A 22,455-nucleotide genomic window follows, 5' to 3' on the forward strand; every position below is an offset into this window, starting at 1 on the left:
TGTGCCAAATGATTTTACAAATGTCACAATGAATGACATAGTAATGGCCAAGACAAGCTCATTTATTGCCATTTTTGACCTTCAAACTCAAATTGTGACCTTGACCTTGGAGATATCAACGCGATTCTTTCCCGCCAAACACCGTCTAATGATGGTGAACAAATGTGCCAATGATTTTAAAATCTGACAATGAATCACAAAGTTATGGCCAGGACAAGCTAATTTATGGCAATTTTTTACCTTCAAACTTAAATTGTGACCTTCACCTTGGAAATATCCACGTAATTTTTTCGTGCGACACACAGTGTAATGATGGGGAACAAATGTGCCAATGATTTAAAATCTGATGATGAACGAAAAAGTTATGGCCCGAGCAAGCTTGTTCCGCCCACCTATCGAATAACCTGGTTACAAATGGCAATAAGTATGAATAAACATATTTTAAGGTAACTGCCTTTGTAAAATATGTTCCCCTACATTGTAATAATTAATACCAAATTTGAATGAAATATCTTTCATGGTTTCTGAGAAATGGACCTGAACAAAAAAGTGAGGCCAAAGATCGGGATCTTAAATTAGTTCAGATTTGTTTTAAAATCAAACCTTTTCAAAATAGCGTCCTTGTGCTGCAGTGCATTGTTTTCATGAACTCGCAACCAACGATCCCATGCCTGCTCTCTATGGAACTTGCATGTAAATACAATGCAATCTACAAAAAAGGAAATTTATCAGTACACAATAAGCCAAATATTCAAATCTTTTAACATATTATTTTCCAGAACAGAAGGAAATTTGTAAGTTTAAATAGAAATATTTGCAAACAATGTTATTTTCTTGGATAAATTGCCAAATTCAACTCTATTCAATTCATCAGACCATGCAAATAAGGCAATTTAGCAACAGCGTGGCCTTGACATTTGGAGTAAAAACAAAAAAATGAGTAGAATCTTCAAACAAACATTCAGAAAGCACTTCAACAAGCAAATTCGTAGAATTGATATCCCCCGCAACATATGCTTTGTTTGAGGATGGATGCAATTGGACGGATGAAACAAACTGACAGATTTTTTCAAGAAACAAAGGGCCATAACTCTGGTTTTAACAGATGGTGTAAAATGCCATTTGGCGTGAATCATCCTCTTATGCATATATATACTCATACGAAGTTTCAATGAAATACGCCAAAGCACTTCCAAGATATGGCTCCGGACACAAAAGTGACGGACGGACAGCCGGACAGACAGCGCCAAAACAATATCCCTCCGCATCTGGCGGGGGATATATACTCATACCAAGTTTATATGAAATCCGCTAAAGCACTTCCAAGATATTGCTCCGGACACAAAAGTGCATATAGTAAAAGCATTTTTTCAAGATACAAAGGGCCATAACTCTGTTTTTAACAGATGGTATACAATGCCATTTGGCGTGCATCATCCTCTTATGCATATATATACTCATACAAGTTTCAATGAAATCCGCCAAAGCACTTCCAAGATATGGCTCCGGATACATAAGTGCCGGACGGACAGCCGGACGGACAGACAACGCCAAAACATATCCCTCCGCCTCTGGCGGGGGATAATAAAGCTGTCAAAGAAAATATATTCACACGATTTTGTGATATTGTACTTAAATGTATCAATGCCACATTCAATAGAGGTCTTCATCGTGTGGTTAACAACCATTTCTTCAAAATTTGAAGAAAAGGCATGATATTTGAATCGAACAATGATTGTTGGAAATTTGTTCATGTGGCCTTAAGACTGTTGCATTTGAGTAATCAACACCAAAAATTTCTTTGAGAACTTAGTGTCAAAGAGAACTTAAGTTATCTTTCTGATGACGTTGGGTCTAACAAAGACCAACTGACTGACGAATGGATTCCACTGAACCTAATATTACATCCAATACCAAACTTTGTTAGGACAGGTTTAATATTATTGTGTAATTAAAAGATCACTCCAGTTGTAAATCACTATTGCAGAACAATAATCAAAACAACTTATAAGGATTTGACATCAAGATACTAATGCTTATAAGTTCAGCACAAGTTGAATTACCTTTGAAACATTCCTCTACGGCAGAGATTTCTCTCTGATCAAGATCGCAAACAAAGGATCTTGGTTTCCAGTTTGGACACCAGCCCTTGATGACCTCCAACGCACTTTTTATCTCATGCGCTGTCTCTTTCTCCAGTAGGAAAGTCCCTACTGGGAGGTATCCTGTTCCAGTCAACACAGCCATAAAAAAGACACATACATTGTATTTGGAAGTGTTGTATGTGCTATCCATCACCACTGTGCTCCCATTACTTCATAACATTTTTCGTTGAAATTCGGATTGATGCACAAATAGCAATGTTTGCGGAACACCCTCTGATGAAATTCCACTAAAACAAAACATTCACTATTATTTGTGACAAAATGAGAAATGACAGTTTTAATAACTTCATATTTATAGTTATATAATTAAATAACAGTATGTTTGATTTTCTTTCTCTTAAGCCCCTTTAACTTTTTTCCTCCAAAGGTTTATGTAAGCTTAGCTGGCCCACAGTATGCGACGAGAGGGTTTAAATGGGGCTATTATATCACTCACTACAGTGATATATCAAAGAAAGAGCACCAGCTGGACAGATTTGGAAAATTAAATCCATTTAGAGGCCATTAATATGGAGCTCTCAGTAACTCGAAACAGAAATTTGGAATGAACACTTCATTCAGTCAGATATTGCAAGATTCATGAAAAGTCTCGCAATAGTTAGTATAACAAGAAAATTCAATTAATTTTTGGTATCCCCCAAAGAATTAAAAAAAATCAGTCATTGTCAATCGCTTAATGAAAACAATCTGAACTACCCAAATTATCTTGACAAAGCTTATGTCAGAAACACAAAAACACATTCAATTTGAATTTCATTACAATCTCTACATCGAACCAGACACACAAGTTAAACAATTTCAAACAATAAAGGACCAGACATCTAGAGCTGAACTCAACAAAACTGGCAAGTTTACCAGCACAATAAAATAGCAAATATTTATTTTTATATGCATGATTTTCATACAATAGTTATACAACAGTTCATGGCAGAACAAATACTTAATTTCACTAAACAGAAACCGTCAGAGACAGATGATGCTCCCCCAAGGGTTTTTTGTCACAATATTGAACAATATTTCAGAATAAAGCAAGTGTGTGATTAAGAACCATCTAAGGGGAGGAAACTGCCCTAACCCTCTTACAGAATTTAGTTAAACTCTTCATTTGTATATAGATCCAGCAAAGTTTATAACTAATTGTAAATAAGTTTTACATGAAAGGGAGGAAATCAGCTAAAGGAGGAAAAAACACACCCCTGAAAAGGAAACGTCTTGAGGGGCATAACTTTGGACACAAATAATACGATGGATGGTTTAGCAACTTAAAAATTCCAAAGGGCCATAACTCTCTAAATAAATCATCTAACCAGAACCCTACAAATAACATGCGCCATCTCCTGTTGGTAGTGAAGCTTCCATAAAGCTGCATTGAATTCCAGTCAGTAGTTGGGGAGAAATAGCCCGTACAAGAATTGCCCACTATTTGTACAGTTTATAAAATTTTTCAAAGGGCCTGTGAAAAATCATCCGACCATAACCGGCTGATAATATGCACATCTCCTGTTGTGAAGCTTCCCATAAAGTTTCATTGAATTTCCGTAATAAGTTGCTGAGAAAAAGCTCGGACAATAATTGCACTATATGTACAATGGAAAATTTGAAAGGGCCATAACTCTGTGAAAAATCATCCGACCAGAACTGGCTGATAATATGCACATCTCCTCTCAGTAGTAAAGCTTCCCATAAAGTTTCATTGAATTCCAGTCATTAGTTGCTGAGAAATAGCCGGACAAGAACTGCACTATATGTACAGTTAAGGGAAAATTACAAAGGCCATAACTTGGTGAAAAATCATCCGACCATAACCGGACCATAATATGCACAACTCCTCTTGGTAGTTAAGCTTCCCATAGTTTCATTGAATTCAAGTCATAAGTTGCTGAGAAATAGCCTGGACAGAAATTTTGCATGAACGGACGGACACACACGGAAGGACGGCCGGACAGATGAAGCGGCGACTATATGCTCCCCCCAATTTTTTTGGGGGGGAGCACAATTAAGGTGGCCTAACTCTTGAAATACGAAGTTCATCCCAGCATAATTCATACATGCACCACAGCAATTAGATGATACACATTTATTTAAGTTTCATTAAATTCCATGAAATTATTATTGACAAACATCAACAATAGATGTGTTTGACAGCAACACAACGCTGCTTTCAAGCCATATATTTGACATTTGACCTTGAAGGATGACCTTGACCTTTCCCCACTAAAATATGCAGATCCATGAGAAACACATGCATGCGAAATATCAATTTGCTATCTGAAGTGACATAGAAGTTATGAGCATTTTGAAACCTAATGCAAAGTGTGACAGAAGGACAGACGGACAGACAGTCCGCTCACTATATGCCCTCCTTTGGGGGGCATAAAAAAAACAACGCTCTGGCGGCAGAAAATTATATTTGAAATGATGCTAAAAAGAATTTTTGTGAAAATTGCCTAACCCTTACTTGGAACAAATGGTCATTTGAAGCAACTCCTGATGGAATATAATACGAGTATGCCACTGAGACAACCAACAACCACACAATACTTTACAGGACCCTTCAGTGCACAGTTCAACTTAACAATGATGGATTTATATTTTTCAATGTGAGCCTACCTTGGACGAAAATGGAAATTGTCTGAAGGAGATTCCTTCTTCCATTCAGAAATTAAAGCCAGTCAAATTTCCCTGATCATCATAACAGTGTCTGCAAAAAAGCAAGAGTTCATGGAAGTATATTTAAAAAAATGGTACATGAAATTGAAAAATAAAAAAAGTATATCAAAATTTGAGGACAACTGGTCAGATATTGAGTTTCACACTGGCTGCACAATTTTCTCAACCTTTGGCAAAATATGATTTATTAAATTCACAATTAAATAAATGTATGAAAATGTGTTGGGAATAACTTACATATCTGATACAATATATTATTAAATAAACAATTGAAATTTTTTTATTGAAATATGGTGGGCAATTTTAGTGCATTTAAGTTATTTCTTAATACTTGTATTAATTTGTAAGATAGTCACATTTGGTACAATGCCCTATTGAGTTTTGGTATGCATAGGCATTTAATACTCATTATCATATTGATTTATTTACTGATCCAACAGATATAGAAAGACATATTATATTATTAATAAAAGTAATACATTTCATAAAATATTCTTATCAATAAAAGACATTTTCTATCTCAGCAATTATACAGTATTAACTTGAGCATGATAATATTCATTGCAGCGATTAACATTACTTAATATTTAATGAAAAAGTAAATATTTCATTTGTTTTCTTTGAAATGTTAACAACACTTGATATTTTGATGATATAATATACAAGAGCGTTGTCAGTTGACACCATGAATTTTTTTTTAAAACATGAGCGGTGCAGGACGAGCGCGCCACCTTCCTTTGTGTTTGATGTCCCAGTGGTAGCCATTTGTATTAAAGTAACATGCCCCTTTGAAATTAGTCTCTCCTGTTTCAACCAACATAGTTCTGTTCAAAATGAGGCATACATTTGGCAAAATTATATTCAAGCTTATCTGCCATTGTTAGTGTTTGCTTTTACAACAGCTATCATACATACTAAAACTAAACTGAGGAGCTGCGCCATGAGCGCATGATACGCCCGTCGTTCGCCAATGAAGTAGTAAGGTAATAAATAAATACGGTAGGACATTCAATGAAATCACGAAATTTTGACGAACAAAGTCCCATAACTCTGAAACGACAATTCAGAATTCCGTCAAAAACGAAAGGGGATCAGGGTTTATCAATATTAAGATTGTGTTGAAATTTGAAAAAAACCCATCGAAGGATATTTGAGCTACAGTAGGACATTCAATGAAATCACGAAATTTTGACAAACAAAGTCCCATAACTCTGGAACGACAATTCAGAATTCCGTCAAAAACGAAAGGGGATCAGGGTTTATCAATATGAAGATTGTGTTTGAAATTTGAAAAAAATCCATCGAAGGATATTTGAGCTACAGTAGGACATTCAATGAAATCACGAAATTTTGACGAACAAAGTCCCATAACTCTGGAACGACAATTCAGAATTCCGTCAAAAACGAAAGGGGATCAGGGTTTATCAATATTAAGATTGTGTTGAAATTTGAAAAAAATCCATCAAAGGATATTTGAGCTACAGTAGGACATTCAATGAAATCACGAAATTTTGAAGAACAAAGTCCCATAACTCTGGAACGACAATTCAGAATTCCGTAAAAAACGAAAGGGGATCAGGGTTTGTCAATATTAAGATTGTGTTAAAATTTGAAGAAAATCTGTCAAAGGATATTGACGTAGCGTACGACATTAACAGACGGACAGACGGACGGACGGACGGACAGACGCGGGGTATACCATAATACGTCCCGTCATAGACGGGCGTATAAAAAGGAATCTTTTATGTTGTTTTTTTTTCTTCAAAAAATAAGACTTTGAAAATATTTTTTTTCAACAATAAAATCTACTTGAACTATTAGGTCATAAAACAAAACAATAATAAATTCTGATTGGTTTGACCTGGTGAAATGACATCCCCTTCATATTGTAAACATGCATGGAAAAATTGGACCAAATCTCTTTCAGCGGTATCTGATAAATATACCTATAAACAAAAAGTAACCAGCAACCAAATTTTCTATTTTGAACAATAAAATTCCTGGTACTCATGTGAAATATGTTAACCATGTTTCAATAAAAAGTTGTGGAAAGGTCTAGCTTCCAAAAAATACAGGTTGCTGCAAACAGGGTTGAGATATGGACCAGACATTTTAAGATAATTGCCTATATCCAGGGTATCCAAAAGTTGGATGCATGCAATTAGATGTTTTAGACACATCTGTTTCATTTGTTGTTGAATTTTCAGCCACATTATATAATATTTGCAAGATATTCATAATTTCTCCATTGACCATCCCATTGGGGCAGAATAAGTGTAACCAAACAGAAGCAGTGTGTAGCATCTGCCTATTTCTCTCCAGATCTTCCCAAAACATGCAAACCAATTTGGGCTAAAAACATGTGATGGTTTCTGAACCAACAAGTAACACAACGATAAAAATGTTAACTTTCAGTAACATTAGTTTGTCTGAATTAAATGAAGGGTAACCAGGTACCTGTCCTTGTTAAATTCCTTTCCCTTCTAACGGTAAAAAATTTAAAAAATATTTATCCAAATCTCTTTGACCATTTCTGAGAAATGAACAAAAAAGTATATGCTTATTACAATTAGAGAGTCGTGACAATAGCTCCTCTTGGTTGGTGTACAAGTTGATAGCCTTATCAATAAAGGGGTATTAATGCTATTCCTAATTGAGCAATTTATTTAAATCATTTTTAAAGTTGGTCATGTTTAATTAATAGAACTTTGCACATTTTTCTTGTAAATAATTGAGTACAGTGAAGGAATTTGACATTTGTAAACACATGTAAAAAAATCAATTACATATTGCGAAGTACACTATTTTTATTTAGAGCATGTGCACTTTCCAATGATTTCTTAAAAACAAAAACTGAGAAAATGATCTTATAAAGTAAATGACTATCTTTCAATTACTCAATCTCTTTTATTTTATTTACTGTTTTGTTAGTTATATTCACTTACATATTGCTTTTCAAAGCAGAAGATATGTGGAATCGAAGGTCCTGCATAGTTGGATGAAATCTTCTGTTTGACTTGGGAATGTGACTGTACTTGCTCTTCACAAACAATGCTATGTGGCTTTTCATTTCAGTGGCATTTGTTATGCCCTCCTTCATTGCAAGTTCCTTTATCTTTTGCAAAATCTCTTTGTCCAGGCGCTGCCCATAGCCAGCCTCCTTCAAGAATTCAACTTTTTTTATTTTTGTAAGTTTCATACATAAAGTATTTATCTCCTTCTGGTTTTCCATATGTTTTATAGGTTTCTTTCTACAACTCTTATTTCAAAATATCTCAGGCCTTTTCCAAGGTGCTTAAAAACCAGGAAACCCTGTGCCTAAATCTTTCATTTATTAACTGTCCTCACCAATTTGTGTTGCTTTCATTCTTCAACATGTATGTAAAATCAACCAGACAACCAATGTGAAATTAAAAGGTTGAATATCGTTTCAAATGCTGTTTATATATTAATTATTTGTACAAAAAATGAACCGTCTACAGTATAATAAGTTTTGATGTAGCAACTTAAAAATTAAACAAATTCAAACAGATACCACAGTATCACCCTTATCACGCATGTTTACACCAGTGCATTAGCAAATGTATGGGGAAAGGCCTGATACCTGTTTCACAGACTGTAATTAATATTTAAAAACTTTTACCATGTAAGTGCTGATAAAGCAAACAAGAGGCCCAAGTGTGCCATGAGTCACTTACATGAATACAAGCAAACTTACAAGCAAATGTTATAGTTTCACTAACAGGTATCTGATGATCTGACATAAAAACTTTCTACCTCCAGTTTCTTTCTGGGATGATTTGGGGACTTTTTTATTATTTACATGTACAGGAATAAGATTGGCCACAAGTGCCGAGATAATTTTTAACACAGGGCCATAATTTTATAAAATGTGGTTGAGGTCTACTTGATGATGTATCATGCCCTAAAGAATCAACATATTAACAATAACTTGTGAGATCTACTATACAAAATTCAATGCCAAATGAAAATGGATATTTAAGGACTGCAGTTTCATAAATATTTAAGATTTTAAAATACCAAATATCATAAATTGCATAAACACATTTATTGATAAGGAAGGGCTCAGAATTTGAAAATCTGGGTTAAGATCTTCCAGATTATCTTGCATGTGACATGTCTCATCTCTATGACTTGCTGTTGTACACAATAATTGTTAAGTTTTTAAAAGTATAATCTTACATTGATCTTGATTCCCATTACAAGTAATACAAACCTCGCCCATTACGTGATGTTCGTGGGTTCCAACATAGGCAACAAGAACACACACTTCGCCTCTCAAAGAAGAGACTTCAGCTGATTTTAGCCGATCTATGACAGCCTGTCTTTTCCGCCTTGTGTCTGTGCCTTCAAGCTATGTCATAAGTATTGTGCCATCAATGAAGAAAGTACAAAATTTGATTAAGTAACCTCCCTCAAAGACACATCTAATTTAAAACACTGACAAAAGTAACTAAACATCAAATTTACAGTAATTACTATTTCATATCCTTTTTATTTGCTCATTTTAGAGGGGCATACAGCTAGAATGGCAATTTCATTTTTAAATTATATGGTTACATGAAAAAAAATTATCTAAAGGATTCATTTTATTACACAGACCTGAATATAAAAAATCAAATGTAAATTATGCATTATATTAAATACAAACAAGAGATGTGGCCAAATCAATTTACCCCTGATCATTTGATCCGGGGGCATAAAACACAATTTCAATCAATTAAGGGGCCATAACTCTTTTAATGAAACCAACAAACTTCCAAATGTGCCAGCACAATATAACACTAAACATTAATTTTTAATTTCAATACATTTCATACAATAGTTGTTGAGAAACCGTTCATGGCAAAAAAATTCAATTAAGGAGCATAACTTTTGAGATACTAAGCCAATCCCCCCCAAAAATGCATGCACCACTGCTGTATGATGATACACTTTTATTTTTAGCTCATATAATTCTATGCAGTTTTTAACAGCTAAAAACTGACAAAAATTTACTAACAATTCTATTCATTTTGAAGGAATAACTATGAAATTACCAAGAATGTACAAACAGAATTCATGTGTACAGCAAGGTAATAAGATTCATGAACTTCCTTGCAATAGTACCCGAGACAATCCTCCGGACTGAAAAAGATCCTAAATTTCAATCAATAAGCCGGGCATATCTCTAGAGTTATGAAGACTATCAGAACAGAAAGTGTGCTTAAACCACTGCAGTATAATGATAAATACGTACTTAAAGGGGCCTTTTCACAGATTTTGGCATTTTTTTTAACTTATTCATTAAACGCTTTATATTGATAAATGTTAACATTGGATCATAAAAGCTCCAGTAAAAAATCAAGAAAACAATTAAAAAAAGGAAAAGAACATTGCCCGGAGCAGGTTTCGAACCAGTGACCCCTGGAGTCCTGCCAGAGTCCTGAAGTAAAAACGCTTTAGCCTACTGAGCTATTACGCCGAGTACACATTCTTGACGTATTTTATACCTTAATAAGCAATCTTCGTAGTTTCACAAAATTTAACGACAAAAACAGAACTCTCCAAATTATTCAATCGTTTCGCGTTGCAACGCTTTATAATTTTTAGGTTTTTAAAATCGTCAAAAGATGCATATAATGGCTATATTAGACCATGGTTAATGTTCAGTATTACTGTTTCCTCACAAATATCATAACTAAAACGAAAATTTGCAAATCTGAAACAACTTTTTTCAATTTTGTCAATTTTCCAAAGCGTGAAAAGATCAATTTAAGGTTTTGTGATTCAAAATGCAACAGTTACTGAGGAAAAGCTCAAGATGGAGAAAAAAAATCAATTTAAACAATTGAGGGGACATTACTCTGGAGTTTCATAGGCCATTCAAAAAGAATATACTTGTGCACAGTGTGCACTTTGATTTTAGAGCCAATGTAAAGGTCTTAGCATGACACAGACGGTGGTTGACAAGACAAGCTGGCTATGACAATACTGCGGGTATTCTCTGAAAACAGCAGAGCTTAAAAATTACAAACCAATATTAAATTTGTTTCTGACATGATTTGTGATTGTTCATTCCATTTCTTTTGATCTATTTTTAACATTTTCTTTAAACAAGTATTGCCTTAAAAATTTCCTCAAAAGTACACAGTTGATTTTTAAAATTCTATTTCATTATTTATAATAAATCATCTCACCTTATAGTCTGGGAACCGCAAGATGGTTTTCATTCGAATCTGGCAGCAACAGCCGTGTTTCTTTGTGTTTTGAATTATTTTCCTCTTGCCACCGGCGTATGCATGTTCGGGATCATTCTTAAATACATGTTCATGCACGAAATACATGCATTAATAAAATCAAGGATTCTGTTTATGAAATATATCAGGAACAGGTCATCAATGTGAATTCTGTCCACGTTTTACAGTGAAATTTGAAGCAAAATACTGATATAAGAAGAAACACACTACATACAGTGAATGAGCAAAATACAAACTTCAGCATTTCATGAAATAATAAGATGACATCCTATTTCTTCTGTAATAGCCTGTTGTAGATTTTTTTTCATGTGTCTTGTAAATAGAACATCCAATACCACAACTATCACATGGGGAAAAGGCCCCTATCTGAGGACATTTTCCAGCAACTAGTTGCGTGAGCATTCCCCAAAACATCTTGAAAATTCGACAATCATCAGCACAAAGACCACGAAGAAATTTCCCAACATCTTTTCTTTCAATGACATACATTCTGTGGATGATGGCAAATGACGCTTGTCGCGGGAAAAGTCTCCATATCCGTACTTTTCAAACAAATAATGAATAACTTGTCAAACCTACTGTTACTCGTCAAAAACAGTTGTATTATTAATTATGCCATGAAGCTAGATAGAATGTAACCCAATGGTTTGACAACCATAAGAAAAGTTGACTTTTAATGTGACATCATGCATGAATGACATGTGAATAATAATATCTAGAAAAAGTATTATTTTTAGTTTGACACAGATGCTTTTAAAAGGGACACGGAGATACCATTAAAACAATAACGTTTAGCTTAATTCATTTTGTTTAAACACTAAGAAATATATGTTAATGTGAGACCCTTAACTGATAGATAGACTTTACAAAATATGATTATGGATAAATCCGATAATTATGTATCACATGCTATACTTTGTTTCCCATATAATATAACCATCACAAATAGTTTTCATTCGACTAACCAATTACATTCCAATTTCCATTACATTATTACCACATCAAATGACATCATGGAATGTAAACAACTTTATTCACTGCACAGCAATTGATAAGCCAAGAATGCTTACAATGCCATGCCCAACTGGTAGATATATAACAACTGTCCTGGCACTTTCTCTTCCACCCAAGCAATCATGCTTACAAAGATGTTACCCAAATAATTAAAAATACCAGAAAAATATCATTTTCAATAATAATACAGTGTCTTTTCATTATTTTGTCACAAATTGTGTTATATGACAACCATACCGGCTGAGCTTTCTTTCTTTCCTTCCTATTAGGACCGTAGTGGCATTCTCTTACTTCTGTTCCCAATTGCACGAACGGACATCCATCAAATGGTATTGGCATGGAACCACGATTTTCGTAGAATCGAAACACAATGCCATCCGTAGTGCTTAATTCTACAATCATGTCATCAATAAAGCTACAGACATTCAATAAGTTCAGTATAACTTTACATTTATATCAACACAAAACACATAAAAAAATCATTTAAGTTTCTTATATATAGTCTATAAATGTAAGCTTGAAACTTGAGCATTTCATTGAATGCCTATTTCTAGGTATAAAACATATTCAATGGCGTTGTACAATAAAAAAAAAATATAAACACAATTTAAAAGCATACACAGGTACATCACGTATTACCTAAAAAATATGGGGAAAAAAAACACCAAAATTAATATAAAAATTTAAACTCATTTATGACTCATCCTCTATGAAAGAATTAATGTCATTTTCACATTAAATGTAGTTTCTTCTGAACATATAATTAAACAGCATAGGCAAAAGAGTCTCATCGACACGGATATAATGAGCCTTGTCGGATGATTATTTTGCCTTTTTTTCTCATCGCTGAGATTGTAGTATCATAAACATGGGTATGAAAAAAAACACACAGTTAAATTGACCAGTAAAAGAAGATGTAGACTTTGCCATTTAAAGTGTTAAGTGTTGTGATATTAATGCAGGATTTAGTAACATTTCTTCACACAATAGCATATTACTTGTAAACATCTAAGAAATATTACCTTTTCATACATGTATATATATGGCAAACATTATTTTAGGAAATAACAACTTCATAATCAGTCAAGCCCTCCCTTGATTAAACTGGGTATGAACTTTCATCAAACATGAACAAAGTTGAAAAACAATGAACAGTCATAAATAATGCGAAATGTTTAAACTGCTGCTTTAACCAAATATACATATATATATATATAACTTACCTATACCTTTATGCCATCTGTCCAAGCTGTTGAATGCTGATAAATTTCTATTCTAAAAAACTTCAGAAGTACATTTCTAAAATGATCAAGAGTTGACGTGCTCATTTTAAGTAACAAATTTTAAATTTATATATATATTAAATGACTGAAATTGTTATTCTTAAATTACAAATATATATAAATAAAATTATAAACATTAAATATTCAAAATAAAATTAATGTATGTTTTGTTACCTGTTTAAGATCTTTTTGTGTGCTTGCTGATGGCATTGATAAGTACCCATTGACATTGTACAATTTTACATGTACATGTACAATGAATATCTTACAAACACCAGAAATTGTTGACGTCAAACAATCCAACAAATGTCCATCTCCTTTCCTTCCACTTGGTGTATTATCCAATAAATTTCAATATTATTGCCTTTTAAACCAATTCAATGCTTTCACACGATTGTTTCAAATTTTAATATTTCCACAATAAGCTTAATTCAAATAAATATTGTAAGTAAATTTCCATTCACACCTTTTAACTTTTAAAAAGCCAGTGTTAGTTTGTAGATTTCTGCATAACTTTTTCCATGGACCTTATTAGAATCACAATATTATATTAACAAGTCACACTGTTTCATATTTCCTAAACATGTTGGGTGTCAAAATTTAATGTGATAAATAGATTTAATGCACACTTCTTTTCATTTCCAAAAATAGCAATTAATGGTTAATTTTTGGCTTTCTCTTGAAGTTTTCACTCTTTGTTTTCCGTGTTTTTCTTTACTTCACAGGGGAAATATGGAGACTTCTTGCCACAAGACATTGGGCCACATAATACTGATTTATTTATTTAATTTCAATTGCACAATATATATTTTAATTTTACTTATATCATTAAAAATTAAATACAAAAACTTATTTTAGATCATAACAGCAGTTTTACAACTAATTATTTACTGGAGTCCTTTCTTCATTCTGCTAATGGTGGCGCAATAGCAGAAACAACACATGCTCTTTAAACCCATTATGTCTTTTGCGTCTCTGTTCTTAACGATCAATGGCACTGACATCTTCATATAAATATTTGATGCAAATGTGCCAAAAATATAACATATGTGGTATGTAATTTGCAAAAGTAGCATAATTTTGTAGTAAGTGGGAAAAGATTGAAGTGATAGAAAGTCCTGAATTATTTTTGATGTAGGGCGAACCTAGTCATGGTGTTAAGGAGCGATTGTGTTAAAAAATTATGCAAGAAACATGTAAATAATGATTTCAAGATAAATGAGATTTTCAAGTCTGCTTGCAAATTTTTAGTAAAGGCAAATTGACAGACAATACCTCAGTATGTTTTTTGGTAAACGTACAGCTTAATTAAAAAATGTTCACATAGTCAGTATAGTGAATCGATATGCATGACAATGTTCTGTGCGAGTGAATTTCATATAAACTTAGCCCAAGTCTTAAGCATGATTAATGTGTTCTAGAGCTTTACATTTGTTGGTCATGTCGATGTAATGTTTTAAATCTATAGCCAGTGGCCAAGGTTAACGATTCGGACAACGCTTATTTGCATGTACATGTACCCCTTTTGGCTTTATCAGTGTGAACTCACTTTTGAAACGAGTCAACAGCATCTTGAAAACCATAGAGAAAGTGTAAACAATAAGCTAGGTGGGGTTTTAAACAGGCACAAAAATTCGATTCGAAATATTAAAACACCTGTAGACTGTGGTGACCCACGTCTTGCCAAAATAAGGGCACCATATAACACACTATGCATCTGCGGAAGTGCAGGTCAACAGAACAGTAACTTCAAAATGCTGGAGTGGAGGGGTGTAAACAATAAGCAAGGTGCAGCATTTAACAGGCACAAATCTTCGAATACCATAAAAAAAACACTGGAATCGCACTGTTAAAATACCTGTAGACTTCGGTGACCCACGTCTTGCCAAAAAAACAAAACGTTCGCACGTTTTGATTTCTTCCTCTCTGATGTAATTGTCGGCGTCAATAAAAGAGGGAAATTTTAATACCGCCATTTTTTACAACACACTAAGTTATCTCCCTTCGTGGGCGGAGTTAACACCGCACTACTTTTAAGAATACTCTTTGGCTGATTAATTCATTTGGAATACAACGTTACCGGTCAGCTAAGGCAAACATCGCACAAAAAAACATACTCCTATAAATATGAGGTCGAATTACGTCTAATTATTTGGACTAACAAAAACAATGCTAGTTGTGAATCGAAACAAAAACAAACACTGGAAAACGACGTGTAGACCGGTGTGGAAGGCTACCGATTGCTGTTTGGCCGACACTCCTTCCGTTACTAAACGCAAAAAGAAGTTATTTTGGATGGAGACGGTTGAAATGTGAGTTGAGAACTTGTTGGTTATGAATGAAGACCGCTGAAATAATTCGCGTTCAGGATAAATCTGAACACGAATTATTTCAGCCAAGTGTCTGCCAAAGCAAAAATCATCAAAAGACTCTAAGGCGGCAATTGATATTGACAAGAATGAAGATTTTTTGCTTATTTTCTTTATCCATGAATAAAAATGTATTGGTAAGATTAATTGTTTTGTTAATTCTATGCAGAAATGTGACTGTGGTGTAGATCAATTAACAGTTTAATAATATAATTTAATAGAGACCAATCGGAATTCAGGCTGACAATAACAAGACATCGTGGATTGAAAGTTTGTCATGTCAGCATTTTTGTGTTCAATTATCAAATATTTTATTTCAATAAGGTATTAGATTCACATGACACATGTTTAGTAATCACAAATGTCATATCATTGAGAATGCTATTTGTTTGTCTATTATATAGAGGATATTTGTTGGATTCGGTGGATCATCGTTTTTAATTCACGAGTGATCATAGACAATGATATTTTCACAAGTGGCGCAGCCACGAGTGAAAATATATATTTTCTATGATCACGAGTGAATTAAAATCAATATTTCACCGAATCCAACAAATTTTCTTTTTATTTTATGCTTTTTTCGCAGTTTATATACATTGTTAAAGAGTTTTACTTAAGAATGTCGTTGGGATTATGTCGTCATTTTGTCAAATAAATGACGTCATTTCACATTAAGCAATGAAAATTATCGATAATTCTCACTGATAATTTTCATTGTTTGAAATAGTGAAATTATCCGTTTTAATCCACCGATATTTCTCTATAAACCACCGGAAAGCATTAAATAAATATAATTTTCCACAATAATTTATTATAGTGTTGATTCACAAGATGTAAATAATCATCATTGATTTATATTGCTTTCTCTGCAAAACTGTGTTACATGTAAAGATCACAAATGCAGTTTTCATTTCTTTGTTTTTCCAGAAAAGAAAATGTTATTACTGGCTGAAGGACCAAAATTGAATGGACAGAGAACACGGTTGACAAAACTCAAACAGAAGTTGTGTCACTCAGCTACATTAAAACATAAAACTGAAGGCAGAAGCAACAACTAGTAATTATTTATTTTTTCTATAGATTATAGTCAAGCTGACTGCTAATTATTTCCTACAATGAAAATGTAACAATTTATGTTTTCAATTTAAAGCTGGGCTGTTTTCGGAGAAAATCCAAGGTATTGTCATAGCCAGCGTGTTGTGTCGTCCGTGTCATGCTCAGTCCTTAACATTTTGTCAATGTATTGAACTTTAGCCATAAAATCAAAGTGCTTCCACCTATAACTTTGAAACTTCATATGCAGCTCCACCTTGACGAGTTCTACACGCCTCACCCATATTTGGGTCACTAGGTCAAAGGTGAAGGACCTTAAAATAATTCTGACAAGCTTTTATTCGTTAAAAAATGCACCCGTAGCCGAGCGTTCACACCTGTTATGCGGTGCTCTTGTTTTTCATTGTTTTCTGTTTTATGGGGATAAAGTATTGCTGCATATTTTCATTTAACTTTATTACCGGTAACCTATTTACCAGGGTATGAACTTGTGTGTCAAGGTATTTTTTATTTAATTCTTTCGACATCCATGTACTTAAAAAAGAAATTGGAATGTAGAGCATTAGTGTCACACACAAATGTTGAGTTTAAGTTCAGAAAGCTAGGTTAATTTTGCAATACAAAAACCAACTTTCAGAAACAAAACCAGGTCATGTAGGCATGCTTACTTATTATGAACATAGTGTCATATGTTGTGTATTTAATATTTAGTTCTGTTAAATGTATAAACTAGTAAATTTATCTGCTCGCAGCAACATGTGAAGAATGAAGCAACAGCGTAATAAAACTCGGGAGGAGATGTCGATGGCGTCAAGGGGAAGATATGCCATTCAGAGGGACATAAGCAATAATCATGAGGAACTGGTTTCTCTTTAAAAAAAATGAAATTCTAAATTGCTCAATTGTTTCTGGAACTTTTAATTAATTTTACATTTGATGGTGTTCAGTGAGTCCATGAAACTTATTATTACACATACTATCATGTAAGATATAAATTGTCATATGAATTATAATACCATGCCCAGTTAATATATTTTACTTCCTGATTAATAATAAATATTTGTGAATGTTCTTTGTGTTTTATTCATTGAAAACTAGTGTAATAGCAACTGTTATCAAATACCATAAACATTATTATCATAAACATTTCAATAAAAATACAAAAAAAATGCACAGGTAAACAACATTTTAACGGTAGATGACTAAATAATTGAACAGAGACTCATAAAGGGGTAAAGTTTAGTAAATACATTCGGAAACAATCTAATATATTGGAAAACTTCTATTTTTTTATGACAATAATATCCATATTTATAGACAGCACACTTATTATTATAAAGTACCGTTACATTTACAAGCCCACTTTTTATGCCCCACTTCAAAGAAGAGGGGGTATATTGTTTTGCTTGGTCGGTCTGTTCACCAGATGGTTTCCGGATGATAGATAACTCAAGAAATCTTAGGACATAGGATCATGAAACTTCATGGGTAGATTAATCATGACTGGCAGATGATCCCTATTGATTGTCAGGTCACTAAGTCAAAGGTCAAGGTCACAGTGAGTTGAAACAGTAAAAGGATTTCCAGATGATGAATTAAGAATGCTTACGCCTAGGATCATGAAACTTCATAGGTACATTGATCATGACTTGCAGATGACCCCTATTGATTTTCAGGTCACTAGGTCAAATGTCAAGGTCACGGTGACTCAAAATAGTAAAATGGTTTCCGGATGGTAACTCAAGAATGCCAACAGCTAGGATTATAAAACTTCGTAGGCTGATTGATCATGTCTGGCAGATGACTCCTATTGATTTTCAGGTCACTAAGTCAAAGGTCAAGTTCACAGTGACAAAAAACGTATTCACACAATGACTGCCACTACAACTGACAGCCCAAATGGGGGGCATGCATGTTTTACTAACAGCCCTTGTTTTAATGTGGCTTTGAGAATGTTCATTACAGAGAACACCTTTTAGAGCGAAAGTCAGTGGGTAAAATATCACTTGAATAATTGTTAATGGGGAAAAGTACCTTGAGTATATGATCTTTTCTGGAGCTCAGATAACTGTTCAATATTCAAGGGACCTTTTCCAGTTTTGGTAAATTGACTAAATTAAAAAAAATAAGTTTAAGATTCGCAAACATTTGTTGTAGTTATGATATTTGTGAGGAAACAGTAATACTGAACATTTACCATGCTCTAAAATATCCATTAAATGCAACTTTTGACGATTTAAAAACTTGAAAATTTTAAAGCGTTGCAACTTTCTGCTGCAACACTCGACGATTGAATAATTTGTAGAGTTCTGTTGTTGTCGTAATATTTTGTGACACGATGAGGATTGCTTATATAAAGTGTAAAATACATCACTCATTGTATCAACATGGACGGACAAGTGGTCTTAGTGTGAGGCTTTTACTTCAGGGGTCAGTGGTTTGAGCCCTGTAGGAGTTACTTTTTATCTTTCTTTAATTGTATTCTTTTTTTACTGGAGCTTTTTAGATCCAGTGTTTACATGTATCAATATAAAAGCGTTTAATGAAAAACTTGAATATCTGCCAAAATTTAGGAAAAGTTCCCTTTAAAATAAATATTAAATCAAGCACTTGGTAATACCTAACACATAACTTTTTTTATTGGTCCTCAGAACATTGACATTTTTTCTTTCACAAACCTATAACCTTGAAGTAAATATTAGACAAATTATGCATACACAATTATAAAACATGCAAACATCAGCTGTTGTAACTATTGTGTCTAGACGACCAGGAATACCAATCCTTCCAAATCAGCTATGACACAACTTTACGCCATTTGGCTGAGTAGTGTAGCTCTGCCTATTCAGAGAAGACTCGAGCCATCTATCACTTTATAACATTTATAACTATAAATTTTTAACACATTTTATGAAACAGTTTGATCAGCTGCTGCCTCTTATCACATGCTGCTCGATGTACTGGTGTGTTGTTCATAACTTCCGGTTCCATCACATTTCCAACCAATTCCTCTATCAGTGGAACGTTTGAATCCAGACACAGGTTATGCAGGGGCATGTACACAGTTGATATTTTACAGCACTTATTGGACTTGAAAGGCCAACATCCACCAGTGGCATGCAGATATCTAAACAAATATCAAAAGTATTTCTTTAACATAGACATTTGTCTAAGTGACTTAATTGTCCTGATACCATTGACATTAATTTAATTTCAATATAAATTATATATAATATATAGCCTACAAAACACTTTATTTGTGCCTGTATTCACTATTAATGCACAATATCATTTAAATGCACTAGTAAACAATATTTCATACATAGAGTCTGATGATAAGCAAAATGAATTTTTAAGATTTAAAATAAAATAAATAAATCATCAGTTTATTTAAACGGACATTTTTTTATGAAACATCATATTTACACATGCAAACAACCCTCAGTTATTATAAAAGTTAATTTACATATAAATTCTAAAATTTGATTATTAAAGTTGTACATTATCAAGCTTTAAAAGTTACGTTTGATTTAAGACACTGTGAGAAAGAGATTGGCACTAATACTTCATTTAAATACTGTGTGGTAAGTTGATCTCGCACTAATAAGACTTATATTTCACAACCTATATAATATGTTACCAATCTCGTGATTTCAACACTCCAAATGCCCTTTCTACTACCCACCCTCTACATAGATGGTCATTGTAGGCCTGTTCCGCAGCATGGGAGGGATGAGGTTAAGGGGTCATCAGGTTAGTCCTTAACGGATACCCACTATCTCCCAGCAGATGACCCTCATCATTGGTGCTCAGATATTGCTGTAAATTGAAATATTTTATTGGGCAGTTGCTTTGTCTTTGATAAAACAGCAGTCCACAGTTAATATTGTTAGATTAAGGTAGGAAAGCATCTCAATAATTTTCACAAAACTAGCTTAAGTATTATCAAATCACTATATTTTAGTTACCTTACCTAGATGAAATAATGTAACTTAAGACAATATTTAAAGATAATACTGATAGCTGCATTGGCTAACACATAAAAGAACAAAAGCTTGATCACACAGTGCTAATGGTGCTTATTGTGGTAGTTAATGATTTTTGCGCATGTACGTAACTAATAATTATTAGATGTCAAAGATGATAAGCATTACGCTTATTTCAACATTTTATGGTATTTATCTGCTTTATACCAAATTTAATGATAAGGTAATGAATCATAATACTGTATTTACATTTACCTCATGCTGGCATCAGCAACAGCCTGCATATTAATGGCATGGAATCCTCAGTAAGCATCTCCCTTGGCAATATGCAATATGCCAAAATCTATAAAAAAATAAAAGTTATTCATTAACATGAAAGTGCTCATCATTTCATGTTCACACTACCAACACAAAAGGGAGGAATGCAGAAAAGGAGTAAATAAATAAAAAAGCCCCATCAATATGCACGAAATAAATTTTTTGGATGGGGGGTGCATATTTATAGCACTGCAGAATTGAATTTGACAAATAAATAAATTGTAATCAAATGGAAACCATATAGAAATAAATAAGGTAATTGTTCTGCAATTATTAAAGACATAAAGTACAATCTACTTTACTCACGCTCGATTGGTTATTCACAGCTTGGGTACTACTTACATGTACCCCTGGTATCATTAAGCATACTTGCATGTACCTCGGGTAAGGTTAATATACTTAAACGTACCCGGTCCTTATTAGACTGTACCCGAGTTGTATTATTGCCCAAAATTCGGTGTGGTACAGTGCACTACAGATAAATGTAAAGCCATATTGTTTATCTAAATTAAACTTACCTTTTGAAAAAACTGCATCAATATGCTTTTTGAGTATAAATTTCGATGATATAAAGACTATTTGAGAAAAAAAATGACATTAATGTGAACATAATTAAAAAAATTAAGCCTACAACAACCCATTTAGCATTAAATTTCCGGCTATATTAAAGTATATTAACTGTAACAGGGTTAGCTCTACATGTAAGTATACTTAAAGAGTACCCGGGGTACAGGTAAGTAGTATCCGAGCTGACAATGACCAATCGAACAACATTGTAATCAAATGAGAACAATATAGAAACAATTAAGGTGATTTTTCTACAATCATTAAATACATAAGGTACCATTTCTCAGCATCTACTTAACTAACCAATACAATAACTTGTTTAAAAATAGCAAACACAAACAACATCATGATGTCATATTCATTTTCATGATCACGATGTTATAATCAACAATTTCGAGGTAAAGTATTGTTCAATCATAACATTTGGAAGTAGAACAACTACAAGTTCAACATTAGCGGGTGGGGTAAATCAGTCTGCACTTAAAGTCATCGATAAGTATACGTCGACACAAAATAGAATGAGTTTAACATAAAGTCATTTGTAAAGAAACAAAACAATAAATGCTTAAACTAATAACGGTAATCATCGAATGCTTTTATTAAGAAAAGATACAACAATAACTTATTCTTCAACCATTTTGCAAAATCCGAGTTGTCAAATGCTAAGTAAACAAAGGGCAACTACTCTCAAGTTTTTGGGTTAAATGCTACTTATTTGCTATTTGAAAATAAATACAATTTTATAATTATACTTGTTTAAATCAATGATT

General features: G+C 33.3%; 2 protein-coding genes and 2 long non-coding RNA genes across 4 annotated transcripts in view; 2 read left to right on the forward strand and 2 right to left on the reverse strand.

Moving 5' to 3' along the window:
- The window catches only part of LOC127836643 (uncharacterized), a 318,189-nt gene that overhangs the window by 70,900 nt on the left and 224,834 nt on the right, over positions 1-22,455 (forward strand). The gene's annotated exons all lie outside the window — the stretch shown is intronic.
- Positions 1-22,455, forward strand: part of LOC127835872 (uncharacterized) — a 385,246-nt gene that overhangs the window by 53,637 nt on the left and 309,154 nt on the right. The gene's annotated exons all lie outside the window — the stretch shown is intronic.
- Positions 8,009-13,440, reverse strand: LOC127836650 (uncharacterized). Its single transcript, XR_008028857.1, has 3 exons — positions 13,333-13,440; positions 11,036-12,501; positions 8,009-9,210 (listed from the first exon to the last, which is right to left on the reverse strand). It is a non-coding gene; the product is annotated as an uncharacterized LOC127836650 (long non-coding RNA).
- Positions 19,683-22,410, reverse strand: LOC127836646 (uncharacterized). Its single transcript, XR_008028852.1, has 3 exons — positions 21,056-22,410; positions 20,500-20,633; positions 19,683-19,941 (listed from the first exon to the last, which is right to left on the reverse strand). It is a non-coding gene; the product is annotated as an uncharacterized LOC127836646 (long non-coding RNA).

Source organism: Dreissena polymorpha, chromosome 6 (genome assembly GCF_020536995.1).
Source record: "Dreissena polymorpha isolate Duluth1 chromosome 6, UMN_Dpol_1.0, whole genome shotgun sequence".
Lineage (NCBI taxonomy): Eukaryota > Metazoa > Mollusca > Bivalvia > Myida > Dreissenidae > Dreissena > Dreissena polymorpha.